The following is an 18,756-nucleotide window of genomic DNA, read 5'->3' as shown; positions in this document are numbered from 1 at the left end:
GTGCTCTTACTTAAACAGAGGCCTTTCCCCCAGGGTCTGTCCCATAACAGGTGTTTTGAACTCTATGGAAGACTGTCTGTTTTACTGCAACACGTCGCCCAGGATGTCTTTCTCTGCCCTCAGGAACCCTACTCTGGCAGCTTTGCCAACTATCACCTCCTGGGGTTTGTAAAGAAAGAAAAACTCATCATGAATCTAACTACTTCAAAATGATGCTGCATAGGGTTTAATTCCTTGTTCTTTCATCTCTCCTTTCCCTTTTATATGCATTCCCCTGCCCCCTGCTCTTTCCACTGTTGGATTCTGAGCATTTAGCTTGATTCCCACCTGAATGCCAAAAGCAATAAGAAAGACGTGAAAGAACAGAGACACAAAATAGCCCACAGGAGACAGGGGTTCTCTGCACGTTACCAAGCTGGTCATTAAAGTGGAGTAGCACTCTAGCTAATGAAAAAGGTTAGGAGGGGGCTGCACGGTCTTAGACAGCACTTCAGCCATGCCCTCCCAAGCCAAGCCCTTTGCCAGAGGCTTGCTACACGGTTAGCATGGCAGGGAATACAGCACAGATAGGAGAGCAGCTCTCCAAGATAGACCTTTGGGAAGTCAAATAAGTCAAATTCAGCTTTGACCTCCTCTTCTATAATCCCAGCTGGTTTAAGATAATAGCTATTTAAACACTCTCACCAAGGAGGGAAAAGCACATGGAAAACGCAGAGCGAAGCAGCTGCTCTCTCCCCAGCATAGCTCTGTGCAGCAGAGCAGGATGCCAACAACTTGTCTTGGCATGCAAGCACACAGCAGGCTCTGGAGAGAGAAGTTGGACGCTTTTAAGCTAACAAAGAAAAATTATTTTGAGTGCTTTGCAAGCAAACACCTTTCTACTGGATAGTCTATCTATGTTTTGGTTTTCTAGAGCAGAGCCTTGGGTTACACAGCTGTAGAAATGAGAAATACGGCAACCACATGCTCTGCAGCTTTTATCATCACCTGTGCCTTCCTAACCAGAGGCTCCATTTAATTACAAAAGCTGTGCTAAGCACAGATGCCAAAAACACAGTCAAAAGCCTGGAACTATTTTCCTGGTGGCAGGTGAAGAGCTCTCTGTCTTTGCAGTCAAGAAGCATCTATCCCAGTGGCCCCTCTTCTGTCACTCCTCTTCGTTGCTCCAGCTGCAGGCAATCAACACTGTTGAGATTTTTCCTAAAGAACAGTGCAAATCAGAAGACAAAAGTGATGCCTGCAATGAGATCCGGCTGCTCGTTCCACTTGCAGAGCCCATTTCCCAGGCTAACTCTCCCAGCATAGCCAGGAGCAAGGAAACAAGCTCCTGTGGCACGTGCAAAGCAGCCACAGGCTTCACCTCTTTAGAGCCTTCCCTACAGTGCTCACAGATGTCCAGAAACTTGAAAAGATTGTTTCTCTGACAATTTCCAGCACTTGCCTGGGTCAGCAGGGCTTGTAAGCATGAAAGCTCAGCCAGGTACAGAGCTGCTAAGTAATATGTGCTCTGGTTATGGGTCAACACGGGCTGCAAGCAGCGGGCAGAGTCCCAGCATCACCTGTCTCCGCTTTGCCATGCAGCAGCTGTACAGAATTGAGTTGGAAGGGACCTTTAAGGGTCACCTGGTCCAACTCCCCTGCAATGAAGAGGGACACCCACAGCTCCATCAGGCGCTCAGAGCCCCATCCAGCCTGACTTTGGGTGTCTCCAAGGACGGGGCATCCACCGCATCTCTGAGCATAACTCATCCCAATATGACCGCAGTGCACACTGCCTCCCTCCCTCAGCAACAGTCAGATCAAGCTAACAGCTCCAGCATTTGACAAATGTCTACATGCAAGACAAAGTAAACAAGTAAACAAAGCCAAGGACCTGAGATGTTTCACCATGGGGACAGAAGAGTGTCTGTGGTCACTCACTGAGAATCTCCTATCCCTTAAAAACAGAAGGGACCTTCCCAAATCTCCCATTGCAGTCTGAGCAAATGACTGACCCAGAGCAGCTGTCAGCTTTTCTGTGTGCTCTGGTCCCTCCACCTGTAATACACTGCCGGAGGTCAGGCTTTTCCATCCATGCTCAAGTCTCAAACAGAAAAGTGACCCGATTTCCAGGAGTCCTGAGCACCACAAATTCCCATTGAAATCAAGGATAACAACAACATTCAGCACCTCTGAAAATGAGGCCATGTACTCCTCGAGGTGGCTAGGCACACATTTAGAAGTGAGTTTGAAAATCTGGCCTGCTAATTTTACTTCCCAACAAACTGCTTCTTATTTATAGCTCAGACTGTATCAAGTATAGCACGTAGTATCCACCCAGGAACTGGGGTGAAAGGCAAGAATGAGGACAAAAAATGCAAGAGGAATTTAAAAGGTTTGAAAGGAGAGAGGGGGAGGGAAAGCAGTGATTTTCTTCAAGCAGAATTACACTGGATATTTGAGAAAAGGACAGTGCATCACACAGGGCAGAGTCACAAAGCAGCCAGAGGGGCTGCTGGCAGTGCTGAGCACTACAGACCGCCGGGTAACCAAAGCAGTGCTGTTATCCAAAATGTGGATTTTGAGCTGTGAATGCAGAAAGTGGAGGCTTTCCTTACAGATCTATAAGCAAATACTCCAAATCCTGTGAAGCCCAGTGTAATTACATATTCAGCAGTCACCTTCGAGGGATACACTGAGTTGGATCTCTCCCTTCCTGGTAAGTGTTAACTGTGAGGATACAATACAGTTACATGCACTGCTTCTCCTGGACGTGATTTTGCAGCCAAGTGTTGTGCTGTACATAAAGCACCTACCGTGAGATAAGCAGCTGTGCCCCTGCCCATGGCTGGCCCTAGAGAAGAGACTGCAGAGTGCCAAACAATGTAAAGTAATGGCCCTAACCCTAACCCCAGACTCACACAGCAGCAATCTGAAAGCCACTGGGAATCTCTGCTCGTGAAACCGGTCCTTACGGAACCTAGCAAGGGTTTGGGGGAATCTCTGCACAGCTCTCACATCCTAAATTCCCCATAAATGTCACTTCCAGGTCCAGGCCTGAGGAACACAGCTTACACAGCCCACATGAATGAGCAGGGTAACTCCTGTTCCCAAGACCAGCATTTTGCCCTCTGGGCCATCCTTGCCCTTGCAAAACAAGCACCAGATAGAGGAACAACCATGTCTTATTTTTTTCCCTAAGGAAGTAGTGTTCCTTCCCATCTTCCTCTCCAGCACACTCACAGTTAACTAGCACCCAAACAGCCCCAAGAACAAGCACACCAGAGCCTGGTCTGTCTTTCCACAGGCTGCTGTGCTCCAGAATTTATCCCTCTACCCACTCAGTGTGCATTTCTGCCTGGGTGAACCCTGCTGCATCTCAGGAGAATCCATAGCTCCCTCTTGTGTCGCTACGGCACTGCCGGTAGTTGCACCGAGCACCTCCACCTTTGCATCTGTTCACCTCACCTTCAAACACAAACTCACTTTGCTGGCACCATAAATTCATGAGACCCCCACGAAGCTCAAGCTTTTCCTGCCTCCTGCCTGCACGTGGCACTTCCCAGGCTGTGAGGAAGATCAGTATCTCAAGGCAGCGCCGATTGGAGCAGAGTGAACAGATAAAGTTGGCTTCCCTCAGGATGCTCTGGGGCTGGCACTGTACCTGGGTGTATGTGCAGGAACACAGGAGCAGTCTGCAGTGACGTCCTGCTGTAATGCTGCACCCGAGGAAGCTGCTGGCTCAGAGGTTTCCAAAAGTGCATTTTAAGCCAATCAGACGGTAGTGTTTCTTACATTTTAGGAGCCTGAATTATTCATTAGCCCAAAGAAAGGAGCATTTATTTATTTATTTATTTATTTATTTATTTATTTTTGAGTTTGGAACAAATTCAGAAAGAAAGAAATCAAATAAAGGTGCCCCAAAACACACCTAAATGGAAGAAAATATGTTCAGCATCCCACTTTTTGCACAAGAGAGCTATCTGAGGGCCTGACCACAGGCACCTTAACACAGCATTTTCACCATCATCCTCCCATTGATGCTTTTTCACACGCTGTCCCTTTCTCATATTCATCTTCAGATTCAGAGGAAACGAAGGACCAGCTGAATCAGAGCCAAGATGCATTTGTACCCATTTTTTCCCATTTCCTCTCGTTTTATATCACTAATTATGCGGTACCTTCATGTATTAAATGGAATTAGCTTGTTGTTGAAAGGCAGTGACAGAAAAAAAGAGATTTATACACTGCGCTGTTCTCTGCTAAGCAGGTTGGTACTGATGGATGTTACCAGATATTACTCACCATCAAATGAACCTAATTGAATCACATGGGCACACAGGTAATGAACCCTGCAGCAGGAACTGCTCTTTAAGGTGACCCTATCAGAGCCACAAGAGTAAAGAGGGATCACGGTGCCAAATTCATCTGAAAGAATCAGAGCTGGCAAGCCAGCAGCACCTTCCTGCCTTTGGTCTCTGCTAGGACACCGTGCCCTCAGAGCCAGGAAGAGCCACGCTGCTGTGCCCCAGTGCTGTCACTGCTACAGTACCACAGAATCACAGAATGGCTTGGAAGGGAACTCAAGGATCATCAATCTCCAACCCCCCCCCCTGCAGGCAGGGCCACCAACCTCCATATTTAATACCAGCACAGGCTGCCCAGGGCCCCATCCAACCTGGCCATGAACACCTCCACGGATGGACGGGGCATCCACAGCCTCTCTGGGCAGCTGTTCCAGCACCACACCACTCCCGTAGAAAAGAATTTCCCCCTGACATCCAACCTAAATCTTCCCTCCTTCAACTTCAAACCATTTCCCCTTGTCCTGCTGTTACCTACCCTTTCAAAGAGTTGACTCCCCTCCTGTTTGTAGGCTCCCTTTAGGTACTGAAAGGCTGCAATGAGGTCACCCCACAGCCCTCTCTTCTCCAGGCTGAACAAGCCCAGCTCCCTCAGCCTGTCTTCATATGGGAGGTGCTGCAGCCCTCTGATCATCTTTGTGGCCCTCCTCTGGACCCTCTCCAACAGCTCCCTGTCTTTCTTGTATTGGGGTCCCCAGACCTGGACACAGCACTCCCGATGGGGCCTCATGAGGGCAGAGCGGAGAGGGACAATCACCTCCCTGTCCCTGCAGGCCATCCCTCTTTTGATAGAGCCCAGGATACCATTTGCTTTCCAAGCTGCAAGAGCACCCTGCTGGCTCATATTGAGTTTAACATCCACCAGGACCCCCAGGTCCTTCTCCGCAGGGCTGCTCTCAAGGACTGCTCCTTCCAGTCTGTACCACCTGGGCAGTGGGACTGTGGTGGGGACACTGTGCCAGCCCAGGGACTCATGCAGTGGGGGACAGACCCTCTGGTGAGTCCCACATCGCTAACAGAGAGCCCAAGCTGTAAGAACAGAGGGGTAGGCACAATCTGTTTGCTGTGTTCTCTATGACAACCAGCATACAGAGCACTATGATCTTCTGATGACACGCTGAATGCAAAACCATGCTCTGGGTTTTGCTTTAAAGGAAGTCTGTCACAGAAGTCTGAATGCCCGGATGGGATTTTCAGTGAAAAATGTACACTCAGAAGAATACTGCAGAATGGGAAAAGGTGGTTACTCCTTCAGGAAAGCTTCATGTGACTTCTAGCTTTTATATTCAATTTTAGCTCTACTTACCCTTGAATCTGCTGGGTACACGTACAGCATTTTGGGTCACTGCCTTTAAAATGCACAGCTACAGGTATGTGCAACCAGGGGGACACAGCTGCTGTTTGCTCTGGGAATCTCCACTGAATTCCCCAAATTGGCTCCAATTAAAAATCTTAAATTACTTTGGAAGCAGTTGGCTTTTTTTTTTTTTCTTCTATTATTTTAATGGATGGTTCTAACTTTAGGATAATCCCAGGAGATTGGGTAATTATTTACCTTCTCTTTTCCCTATAGGAAATTTTAAAGGGTGACTTCTATTTTACTTTGTTTGCACAGTGCTTTGAGTTGAAGCAAGAGAGCCGCTGTGAACTGATAGCTAATGTTAATTACTCACACACCACATTAAATCCTTTTGGAGTATTTAGCAGAAATTGAAAACTAAATTATAGAAGCTTGGTTACTTTCAGCTTCAGGACTCTATTCGTCATTTATCCACTAAAAATCCTGCATGGAAATTGCCCGGCACTGAAGCTGGACAGATAAGGACAGCGTTACCCAGAGCACGAAGGCAGCACTGATTTGTACCCAAAGGACAAAGCACAAACACTACGATTCACCCAGAGCACCATCAGCTCTGTCCAGACCCCGCTGGGAGCCTTTAGGAAATAATGAGTGTGACAGCTTGTGCAAATCTATATGGCAGCTGAATTTGGACAGCTGAGCCTTGATGTTGGGCCTAGAACTCCAAAGTATAATCTCACTAACATGAAAATTGTCAATATAGGCATTGTTAGTTTGACACATCTCACACACTGTGCTCCAGGGTCATGCTAGGCTCTTACAAATCTTACATTTTACCTTGCCTCTGCTTTCTGCCAGCTCCTTTTAGCTTTCTAGGACATACCTCAAGCTGTACTACCACTGAAAACTAAACAGGTCTGCAGCTGTCACACCATGCAGTTCCTTGTCCCTACAATTTGTCCCTGCTGTAACCCATGCAAGAGTCAAAGCGACTCTCTGAGAGCAATGACTGCAACACATCCCCCAAGCCATGCTCTTCCATAGAGACACTGCTCTACCAGCTCTATACGTATCCCATATACTGAATGAGAAGGTGCTTTATAAATTTCATGCAAGTGCCTGCGTGGTTATTAATAGGGAGAATTATTAGTTTTTGAAGGAAGAAGGGTTGCTGCATTTCCCATCAACACTCTGCCATCTGATTACAGCTGGCTTCTATGAGGCACAGCAGAGCCAGATCCCTGGGCAGAAAGTGGTTCAAGCAACTCATTACCATCTCAAGCACAGACACTTGATAGTCACAACACCTAAATTTGGTATCTGTTGTAAGCAGCCTACGTGAGACCTCAAGTCAGTGTGCGTGAACTGGGACAATTCAGCTGACAGATGGGCATATGCTATTTATCTGCCTCTATGCCTGTAGGAAAAACCAACAGTCCCAGGAACTGCTTTGAAATCTACCAGCAGAGTCAGAAAAACACTCAAGCATTGTCACAGCTTTGTGAAGAACTGGACATCTGTAGGTTTATGGAGATCAAGGTACCAATAAAGTTACAAAGCATCATAGACCTGATCTTTGAACGTACATCTAATGAGTCATATTATCCATATTTATCAGCTGACTATGTGAGTATTGTCTCAGAATTCACCACTGCTTTGAACAATCGTAGCATGCTCTTGCTAGCTTTGCTGGCATTTTAAGAGTTGCATTGTTTTCCTTCCAGATTTCCAGAGCGAGAAGCACAGGTGCTTACAGGCCTTCCTTATCTGGCAGCCACCTTATCTGGCAGTGCTGACCTCTGTGGCTCTGGGCAGCCTGGTCTGGTGGTTGGTGACCCTGCACATAGCAGGGAGGTTGAAACGAGATGATCACTGTGGTCCTTTTCAACCCAGGCCACTCTGTGATTCTATGATTCTCCACTCCAAGGGTCTGATTCAAAACCCTTCACTCCTCTCATGCAAAGTGTGCATCAGGAGTGCATGAAATGGTGCCAGGATAGAAAAGTGCAGTGCTTTACATGTTTCTGGAACACGTGTCACATATAACAACTATCAGGGAATAAAGAGAATGAGACTCTAATCTTGGTTATTTTTAGTCATAGAACCACAGAATGGCCTGGGTTGAAAAGGACCACAATGACCATCCAGTTCCAACCCCCTGCTATGTGCAGGGTCGCCAACCATAAGACCCGGCTGCCCAGAGCCACATCCAGCCTGGCTTGTTCCTACTCCAAAACACTGAAAGAAAAAAGAAGAGCCTCTGCCCTCCTGAGGTTGATGAGTTGCTGGGTGAATGCCTAGCATTCACCTTGCTGCATTTAGGACTCAGACGCTAGATATCTTTTTCTGCCAGCTAGCGTATTGCAGCAAGCAAGATGCTGCCAGTCAAAACACAACTTGTTCTTGGATTCTGTTTTTCACCAAACTTTGGGAGGAGGAAGAAAGACAGAAGTGCTGCACTACAATCCACACATCAGTCATAACAACAGCCAGTCTGTCCGGGGGTGCTCACTACATAAGCAAGGGCATCATGTGCCTGAAGTGCCTGCTTTGAAGATGTCTCCAAGGCAATGAGGGTTAGCACAGCTCTGCACCACAAACCCACCTGAGTGCATCAACTCACTCACCTACAGTACAGGCAGTACCATTAGGGTTGGAGCTCACCATCCATTTTCTGACCTTCTTAGAAATCACAAAGTGCTTTAAGGCAAGGTATGTCAAAGGCAAGCTTTTCTTTGTATAAAACATCCACAAAGCTCCACTTCATCACTGCTTGTATTCAACCATGACAGTACTTGGCACTGCAAGTACATCAAAGAAGAGCGGGTTCCCAGCCCAGACAGGCTGTGTGCAAAAAGATACAAGAGAAGCACAGAAATTGGGAGATAACAGAGGGATAACTACCTTCATATCAGAGAGAACACAGTCTGACATTAAAGCTTTGTGCCCTCCCAGAGATAACCACGTACTTCATTCTCATCAGCTGAGAAACCAAGTAGTTTTGCAGAGTCCTCACACCCTTGACAAGTATGAAGACAGGACAAAACCAGAACCCCCAAATCACCAGGCAGTCTGAAAACTTCTGCACACATTCACATCCTCCGCTATCTGCAAAGCCCTATATGAGCACATTGCACTCCCGTGACCATGGGAAATGGGACCCCTCTGTGCCCCAGCCCCAGGGACCAACTGCAAGCAGCTGCTAAGCACAGCCATGCAACTGTCCCTTCCTACAGAGATCTACATCACAGCATTGCAGAGGCATCCAGGAGTGGGGTTGTGGGGCTGTGGCAACAGCTTCGAGGGAGAAGTTAGCACACCTTTAGGGTTAGCAGCTTTCAGCCAGGAACCTACTGGAGTAGCAGGTATAGGGAAGAGATGCTTGCACTCAGAGCACAGCCTCAGCAGTGCCCAAAGTCAGGGCAGGAGGAACAGGACCAACCTCTGAGAGCCGTTCCCTGTTCATCTCAGGCTCCAGCCTGCAAGGTGCCTGCAGCCAGAGCTGGGTGCTTTTTACAATCAACTTACCCAGTGCTCAGCTCAAAACCTCATGGATCAGTGCTTCAGAGAGAAAAATCAGAGCAACTGTGGGGAGGGTGTAGTTTCAGTCCTTCTTGTTTATCCATTTCAGTTCTCAGCTTAGTAATAGCCAGTGCCTGCCGAGCCAATCCAACAGTCTGAGCAGCACATCATATACACTGTTTTGACTCTTCATGCCAGGGAGCAGGGACTGCGGACGCTCACCAGAAGGGAGAGCTTTATTTTCTGCTATTTGCCGCTATTGCAAGTTGACGTGAACAACAGCTGACAGGGAAGTGCAGGAGGGACTGAGGTTTTGATGCTCTCAGGGAGAAGGGGCAGGGAGAAGTCTGGAAATGCTCAGGAAACGTCTGGAGCCAGAGACATGACTGGCAGGAGTGGTGCTGCAGGAGTCCCACGATAGCCACGTTTGAGCCACGTTTCGCTTTGTAGTCAGAGCATGTTTCCCTGCCTTCCTCTTCTCCTTGCCTCTCTGCCTCTGCTGCCTTTGTCAAAGTTTCCTCCTCACCAGAAATTGACACTGAGGTGACCTACTGTAACGTTTACTTAAGCAGTTAGAAAGAAGAAGACTTTAAGGTGAGTACGCTGGAAATAGGAACCAGCATGCTCAGGATCACAGAATCACTTGAGTTGGAAGGACTCCCTGCAATGCACAGCGACACCCACAGCTCCATCAGGTGCTCAGAGCCCATCCCCTGACCTTGGGTGTCTGCACCAATGCCTCTCTGGGCAGCCTGTGCCAGTGCCTCACCACTGAATCTTGCACACAGTGGCAATCCAGCTGCAGAGATACGTCTTCACTTAGCAAGGCTTATAACTTTTTTTAGTCCTATTCGGGTGTCACTATATCATACCTGCGTTGGTGTTGTGCAGCCAGTGGGCAAAAAATACAGCTTCACCTCAAGAATGGAAAGCTGTTGCTTTTTTGTAGGGAGGTCTTGGTTAGGAACATTTTTCTCTTACGGCCAAGAATCCCACTCAGGTCTGTACATACCATTACAACTGACCTAAACAACCAGGTTTCTGTTTCAACACCTTCCAAGTAGAGTACAGTTCAATACCATTCCAGGATGGGACTGTTGTTCTGCTCTGGATCAACTCCAAACTCAAAACAGGGAGGCTTAGACAGAGTGTATGACTGTATATTTTATTTACCTGTCTTACAAGGCAGACTCCAGCGTGCTAGCTGTGGTCCAAAAAGCCTAGCTGGAAACATTTATCCGTCTGATTCCAAGCAGGAGTTTCAACTAACTTCTTCTAATAAAATGATAACATTTGGGAAAAGGGATCCAAACTGACATTTTCCCTTTTTGTTTTCTTATTTTTAATTCCAAAAAAAAAAAAAAAAAAAAAAAAGCCACTTGCTGTGGAAATTACCCCACTTAGTGCTTCTGTTCCTGTAGGCAGTAAGAACAGAGACACAAAGCAGAGTATCTGGTCAGTCCTGAGAAACAGTCCAACGTGTTTGCCTGTGAGTATTGTTAGGTGATGGGCTACAGGACCCGCTCTGGAAGTGAGCAGGCACAACAGGAGATGAGATTTCTAAGCAGAGATCTGAGAATGAGCAGAAGGGATGGGGCTGTTAGAGGATGCCTCCCTTGTACAAAGGGCAGCAGAGGTGAAAGTGTGAGCGTACTTCATGAGAAGTTGTTTTAAAAGCGTAAAAAAGAACAACTCTGCAGAGCAAAGACAGCCAGGAGATCGCAGCCAGGAAGCAGCCAGGTCAGCAGAGCCCTTACAAAGGCAGGCACATAATTTATGTCTTGAGGCAGGGGAAAAGAAAGGAGATACAAAGAACAAAGATGCTGTGGCTGCACCATTCCAGGACAGTGCACTTACAGCAGTGTTTGGAAGGGCACGGGGGGGCAAAGGGCGACAGGCACTCAAATTCATCAAGGCTCACATACATTCCAGCTGCTGCAACTGAGTTCTATCATTCATGCAGATCTCTCCAGGTATCTTTCCACTCGCAGAACTCTAACAGTGATGGATTTCAGCTCCAGACATTTCATTCACAACCAAGGTTAACCATGTTCTGTACTGTTCGTTTTTCTTCCAAAGTGCTGCTTGCATTGGCAGAACAGGTTATTTCTGCACCAGGCTCCTTCACGTCTGTGTTTCCCCATTTCCCTCAGCTTATTCACTCACAGTGATCAAAACACCAACACATCCGGCACCTCGTGACCGGTCTCTGGCTATTCTGAAGTCGAGCCCAGCTAAAGACAAAATCACAACGTTGATGTTCTTCGTTGTCCAGGCAGCAGCTCGAGCTTGCTCTGGTCTCCGCCTGCAATTCTGAAGGGATAAACAGTGACAACTTCTAAACTGCAGTGCAAAGCCCCTGCACAGCCTCTGACCCTGGCTGTGGCTGCTTTGTGCATCTCTGCTGGCACAGAACAGCCACAGAGTGGCAGACGTGGTATCCTGAGAGCACATCAGCACAGCCCCCAGACAGTGACAGCCTCAAAGCAATGTGTCTGCAGCACAGAGCTCCCTGCTTGCTGCCTAAGGAATCGGCAGTTCCCCAGCCTTCCTGTGCTTCCCAGATCCAGAAGGGATCAGCAGCAGCCCTAGGATAAGACTAGATTTTGCCAAAAGCAGCTGCTCAGCTGGCTTCCTAAAGGCAACACTAATTAACCAGCAAGGAGTTGCCAGAGTGGGACGAGTGGTGAGGACAGCATCTTGCAAGCCTCCACCTACCTGAGACACAGCAGCTATGTTCTTCAGAAAGCAAAAGACAAGGTGATCCCCAAGCAGAGGTCTGCAAACCCAGAAAGGCTCAGTGTTCCCCATGCTGTCTGGCTGGCCTTGATGCTGGCACCTTGCTCAGCAGTACCGTGTCCCCCAGCACCTTGCTCCATCCTGCAGCACCAGCTCCAGCTCATATCCACCTCCAGCTCTGCACACAGCCACCCCATTACTTAACCCACACGTGGCTCCAAGCCACAGGCTGGCCGTGCTAGCTGCAGGATTCAGCCTTACACAAACCCAGAGCAGAACTGGACCTCTTTTCCCTGCTACACTGAAGGTGAATTACACATGTAAGCCCATAACTCCAGTTTTAAACTCCAGCCCATAAATCCAGTTTTTTCACCTAGTCAGTGAAAAGAGCTGGCTTCAAATGAAAGCTACATTATCTTCTGGGAAATATCTGTGCCACAATATGCATGAGCCAGAAATAGACACTTCAGCAGAAGAGAAACCGCCTCTGGTAACAGGCAGCTGCACCCTGCTCCATCTCTATTGCATCTCTCCATTTTTGCACTGGTAGTTCCCTGCTCAGCTGTCCCATGGCAATAAGAACATGCTGGAATGTGTTTCTCACCCAACAAACTTCATCACTTTATATTCTTTATATCACTTAAGCATAAACATTAGGAGAGCTACATGAAATGGTATCTAGATCACATTTCATCACTCCTCTCTTAAAGGGAATCTAATAGATGCCCAAATGTCTCATTTCAAGTCACATAAACAGAATGAGAGAATGCAGGCTGCTTGTTTCAACACAACCACCACCAAAACACAAGCAAAGAGCCAGACTGCAAATGTCAAAACAAACGATTGGCTTTGAAACATGGGGAGAAGCTTGTTCTAATGATCCAAACAGCTCACATACTTATGCAATGCAAAGAAACAAAGTACCAAAAGCATTCTCCAACTTTCCTTCACCTAAGGGAGTGATGGCAGATGCACAGCAGAATGTCTCCCTCTCATCACAGCCACATGAGAAGGCAGCCTGCTTCTGAGATGCTCTGCAGTGGCAGGGAGCTTGTGAGGATTTCAATACCTATCTCTGCTACAAATGCCCTCTTGACTTTGTCATAATACATTCACCTCTCTGCAACTGCCTTGTCCACTTGAGCTGGATGCTCCTGGGAAGGATTCGTGTCTAAAAGTCAAACATATGAGCATGGTTTCAGCACAACATACCTCACAACCAGCCTTCCAGATGCTACTGCAGTAGAAAGAAAAGCAAATATCTGCTGTAAGCTTTCAGTACCACGGGATTTAAGCTTGTCAGATACCGCTGTAAAAGCAGGTCAAAAAACTGAAAACCCCACAGGCCGCCCAGATGATAGCTGATCTCCTGTCCCTGCGGGAAGCCATCAAGTTAGCACTCCCAAAATGCACTCAGAACTTAAGGATGGAGCTGGCAGCTGAAAACAGTGCTGGTGGCAGCGATAGCCCAGAGCCAGGCTTGGTGCAGGAGCTGGGGATGTGGGCTGGGACCTGAGCTGGATGCTGAGAAGTGCTTCCCGCAGGAAGGCACAGGCTGCAGGGTGACACTGCTGCAGCCACAGCAGTGGGCTGAGGTCACGCCTGAAGCCAGCCCGTCCCTGGTCAGCCCACTGCAGGACCACAGGGCTTCCTTCTGTGGGTAAAATTCCAGCACATTCTTCACCGCTTCTAGCGAGCTGAGCAGCTCCCTAAATGAGGAGCTGGTACGGGCTCACACGGCTCTGAAGAAATAATTGTTTTCCAAAATAATTTAAGCTTATGGTTAAAAACTACTTCATCATAGAATCACAGAATTACAGAATGGCCTGGGTTGAAAAGGACCACAATGATCATCGAGTTTCAACCCCCTGCTATGTGCAGGGTCGCCAGACCAGGCTGCCCAGAGAACTTGTTTTTCTTTTTTAGAGATTTTTACTTAATTTATTCACTTTTCACCCATGACTTGTTAAACCGGGACTATGTAATATATTTATCTCGTTGATTAATAATGGATTAAATTAGTCTTTACTTACTTATTGCTTAATGACCCAGCAAAGGCCTCAGAATTTGGCTTAACAACAGTGCAGCAAGATACTTCAAGTGATTAATTATGGCATAATAATTAACAACCTTGCAGTTGTCAGGCACAAAGCCCAGTGATGTACAAAGCCTCTGTATACACAGGACAGAAACAACTCCGGGAACTCAGTTTGAAGTGCTTATGGATATGACACCATAGCTGACACTCAACTAAGAATCATCAAGGTTGGAAAGGACATGTAAGATCATCCAGTCCAACCTGAACCCATCCCCACCATGCCCACTGACCAAGTCCTTTTGTGTCACTGCTTTGTGAAAAACACAATTAGGAACAGTGGAAACTGATGGTGCCCAGAGCTGTCATTTAGTTGTCAAAGCACTTTCCTAGCCAGGTCTCCCATGATAGCGATGAGGAGGATTGTAGGAAAGTCCAGTGGGACTTAAAGATCCTCAGCTTTCAAGGCAAAGAATCATCTGGGTATTTCTATTTGTTTGTTGAACAGTACAAGTAAAGCCAGAGATGGCCCAAGTTTCACTTAAATGGATAAAGACCGTGAGACATATTCAGCCAATAGGAAAAACAGCACAACAACATCAGGACAGTCTAGATTGTCTGTATGCCTGTATGCAGCTGAAAATAGCAGGGTAGCAATGTCTTCAAAGCCCTTCAGTTTGAAAGAGGCACTTTTCCACTCAGAAGCCCACATGTCAACCAAGTTCATTTTAAAATCTGCCCTTGAACAATAGAAGAAAGTGTCCTTCAAAAAAGAGTGGCTCATATAAATAATCTCAGTTCATTTAGCTGTAAAACAATTGTGCATACACAGTTAATAGGGATTCTTCATTGGAAGTCATACATCTCAGAACTCCTACTCCAAGGACAAGCCAAGTACCCAGAGGTTCATTGTAAGGGCTATGCAAGATGTCCACCTTTCATTGATCTTCTCCATGGAAGAGGACCTGTAAAAGTGTGCGGGGGTGGGGGGTCAGGGAGAAAATCTAGAGCAAATGATATACCAAGCAGATATTGAAATCCATCTGTTTTACCAAAAGCAGCAAAAATGAGGAAGGCAGTAACACACCTCCTAGAAACTGCATCTGTTGCAGTGTTAAGAAACCAGTCAGAGCTTCAAGACAAGGCTAAAAGAAGTAAAGGCTTGAACAGTGTCTTCAAACCACGTTTTTATGACCAGGATGGTTTGGCAGTTTCAATACCTGGATAAAATACTCCATTGACATTGGTGTGATTGCCCACCTTGACTCACTGGTGCAGTTCCCATTCCCATCAGCAACAGCACAGGCAGCAATTGCCTGCACCTGCTTCCACCTTTGCCTGAAGAAAGGTTTAAATTCAGGAGTGCAATTTCTAAGAAAACAATTAAAATTGAAGCTTTGAGGCAGCTCAGGCTACCAGGGAAGCTGTCAACCCTCATGACGCACAATTGCGAGTGATCTCTGCAGCCAAAGTGGAGACAACTGCTGAATTCTGGTTTCACTCACAAATAGGACTCAATTGGCCTAGCTTGAATTTCAAGCTGTCAAGGGCAGAGCACTGACTTGCCACTCAGGCTTTACCATGTACCTGATGCTAGTACTGAATTGATGCATACTGAAGAGTTGGTGGCTCTTTCAACAAAAGTATCAAGTTTGGCAAAATTCAGCCTTTTGAATGCTCAAGTCTGAGCTCAAATAAGCCTTCCACTTTCTTAAAAGAAGTCTTATGAATGAAAAGGAAGCTTAGGCATCCTTCAGTTTCAGGGATGCTCCAGTTTTGGTAGCACTTTCCTCACTGAGCACGCTTAAGCAGAACATTTAATCAATCCATTTAACATAAAGTGACGGTTTGCCTGCACACACAGAACTGACAGCACTTTCTTTTTAGGCTCAAGTGGTAGGATTTTCAACCTGACAATGGGAAACATCACAGTGATTCAGTGACCACGTGATTTTGGCCAATGGAGCAGTTTGCTGATATTCTGCTTGTAAAAGCAAAGCAGATGCTTCTTGGCTTCCTTACAATGATTTTTAACAGCAAAGATTTTAAATGTACCCTATGACAGATAATGGGTCCAGGAACAACTCTGAAAACAAAAGAAAACGTTACAGAATACAAAAAACAGCTTTACAAACACCACCAAAATGGCTGGAAATGTAGTTCAGGATATGACTGCAGATGTTAGCACATAGGACACATATTACATAGGTCAGAAGGAGATGGAGGAGGATGCAAGAGGGGAAAAGCAGAGATGCTACAAAAACTCACTATAAGACAAGTGAGAGATAGTGGAACTTGGCATGAAAGATGAGTTCACAGAAAGAAGAGAGAAATGGGAAAGGAGAAGAAATTCTGAATGAGGATGATTATCTTGAAGAGCAAGAGCTCCAAGCGCGAGTGTATTTCAGCAGAAGAATCTGCAGTAATCTTGCCTGTAAAGATTAGAGACAGAGCACCAGAGCCAGCAAGGCAGAAGTCATCTGGGACCAGCTACAATAACGCGTGCCCTCCCAAGCTGCCCAGCACAGCACAACAAATAGCAGTCCCATGGAGCCTCCAAGCACTGCCCTGTGTATATGCTGCAATAAATCCATTCCAGGGTGATGCTGCAGGCAGGTTTTGTACACCCCAAAGATGGTGCTGTCAGGGAGGTCCTTCAAGAGTAGTATTTGCTGTAGCCACACACCGCACTATCCAGATTTCATATCAGTCCTGAGGCCACCATTCCTCTAAAGACGTAAAGAAAGCCAAATTTTTAAGCTTCCTTCCTTCACAAAGGCAGTAAATTCAGGGAAAGGCTTTCCTGGCTCCTGGTGCACTCTAGCAGATGCAAGCAGTTCAGTGATCCAGCTTCTTTCACATAAAAAGCAAGAGCTTTTCTTGAGACTCTCACTCTGCTCTCATTCCTCCTAATCTCAGCTCACAGGGAGAAAGTAGCAGTCAGTCCCAGCCACTACTTCACATTGCAAACCATCAAGCAACACCCAGAGATCACCTCCCTTGCTGAGCACAAAATGCTCTTGCACCAGATCAGCAGGCCCAGAGTTCAACCAGTTCTCTTTCTCTGTGACAGGATAACTCAACGTGTCTTGGGCATAACATGCAAGGATGCTCTGTCCTCATGAAGATGGGAAAGCCACATCCAGCCTTGGGTTACACACAGATCCTCCAAAGCACCACTAGACTTAAGGCCAGCAGCTCCCTGCACTGTCTCAGTGAGTGGATTTGGGGATTCTGACAGGACTTCCAGACATCAGCTCCCTGGCAGATGCCTGTTTGGCTCCAAACCCCATAAGCTATGGCTGGCCTTCTGAGACGTTGTCCCTATGGTCATCCCTCTGTCTCTGACACGTGCAATGTAATGCATCAATATCACACCCAATTTTCTCATGTTGTCTAGCAGCACGCCAAAGTAAGCGCTCAGATGGATGGAACAAAAACATTTCCTACTCGATACCTAGCTGTAAGTTTCCTAAGGTGTATTTAGAAAAGGATAGAGCACAAGCAGTGCTTTTGGTCACACTAACAACCACACTCAGGGTGAAGTCTAAATGCCACTCGATCCACAGAGAACTTCAAAGGCAGACTGCCCTATCACATGCATACCTCAGCGATAGCCCAAGCATAAAAAGCCTGTGAGACAGCAGCCTCTTAAGCAATGAAGCCCCAGTGCTCCTTCAACGTTTATCCCACTGGGAAATTAAGCATTAAAGAGATGCATTTGTGCCTCTTGGCTTCAAATATTCAGAGAAGTCACGCTCCTGTTTTCTTCTCAGTTGCAGTCATCTGCCATTAGGCAAAGGCCAAAGTTCTCTGTCAGAGAGGAGGTGATGTTTCACTGCCAGGTTTTTTGTTTTCAGAGCAGCTGAAACACTCATTGCTCCAGTTCTCAAGAGAAAAAGCTGTGAAGAGGTGCTGACACAGGAGGCTGTTCTGACAACACCTTGTACTCCAGGTTACCCTGGTTCAAGTGTCCCCAGAGATCTCCGTGGGTTTCTCAGAGCACAAGGAGAAAATCCCTGGGGCAGATCAGAAAGAGGAATGACAGCCAGCGGTGACACTTCTGTTCCCAGGATATGGGGGCCCATCCACAGCAGATCTTTGCTCCTTCTAATGAGGTCTCAGAGGAGGTAAGCCTTGACTGCCTTTGGGAAATAGTCAAGGCTATTTTGCAGGTAGCAGACTAGCCAAAATACCACTGTTTGAAAGCTTCTGAGACCTACAGTGCCTTTGGACCGAAGTGCTCAGTGCTTTTTAAGAGTTATTTTGGCAGGAGGCTTCATAAGAAATGACAAATTGCAGAATCAAAGGTATCTACCCAAAGAACTGACTGGTGGATCAGTGTCCTCATAGCTCTAGCTGATACACCGCAAGAAGGCCCTGGGGATGGCCAGGACTGTAAAGCTCCTTTGAACCTCCTGGCAACAACCATGGCTCAGGTGTGTATTGGGTTCAACGTGGGAATAATCACTAACTACTACCAGAAGACACTGATAGTTACAAATCCTCAGAGCCAAAGCTGTAAAACACCTTCAATGCTGCAACACAACAAATGACAGGACTCCTTTTTCAAGAAGAAAATGCTACATGGCTGACAGCAGACTTACCACATGCAATTCACAGTAAAAATTAGTGTAAGGAAGTCTGCTAACAACATCACTCAAATCCTTCCTTTGAGATATGCTGTAGCATAATAGAATTTCTCAAACCTAAGATAGGGAAAGCAGGCAGTCTTCTCTGCATGCAGATTAGCTAGAAGGATGGCTTAATCTTCCTTCTGGGCTGCTTAAATCCACGCTTCTCTTCACGAATCCAGA

General features: G+C 46.8%; 1 protein-coding gene across 4 annotated transcripts in view; it reads right to left on the bottom strand.

Annotated features, from left to right (window-relative positions):
• The window catches only part of SLC35F4 (solute carrier family 35 member F4), a 106,245-nt gene that overhangs the window by 45,470 nt on the left and 42,019 nt on the right, over nt 1–18,756 (bottom strand). The window contains exon 1 of one of the 4 annotated variants that reach the window (XM_040701531.1): nt 1,888–2,208. The exons of 2 other annotated variants lie outside the window; for them this stretch is intronic. The gene's annotated coding sequence lies outside the window, so the exon portion shown is untranslated. Of the gene's footprint in view, nt 1–1,887; nt 2,209–18,756 lie in introns of those variants that run through there. One more of the 4 variants, XM_046942191.1, reaches the window with a different exon arrangement.

This window comes from Gallus gallus, chromosome 5, assembly GCF_016699485.2.
Source record: "Gallus gallus isolate bGalGal1 chromosome 5, bGalGal1.mat.broiler.GRCg7b, whole genome shotgun sequence".
Taxonomy (NCBI): Eukaryota; Metazoa; Chordata; class Aves; order Galliformes; family Phasianidae; genus Gallus; species Gallus gallus.
The sequence above is the reverse complement of the archived record's forward strand: the minus strand, read 5'-3'. Positions and strand labels throughout refer to the sequence as shown.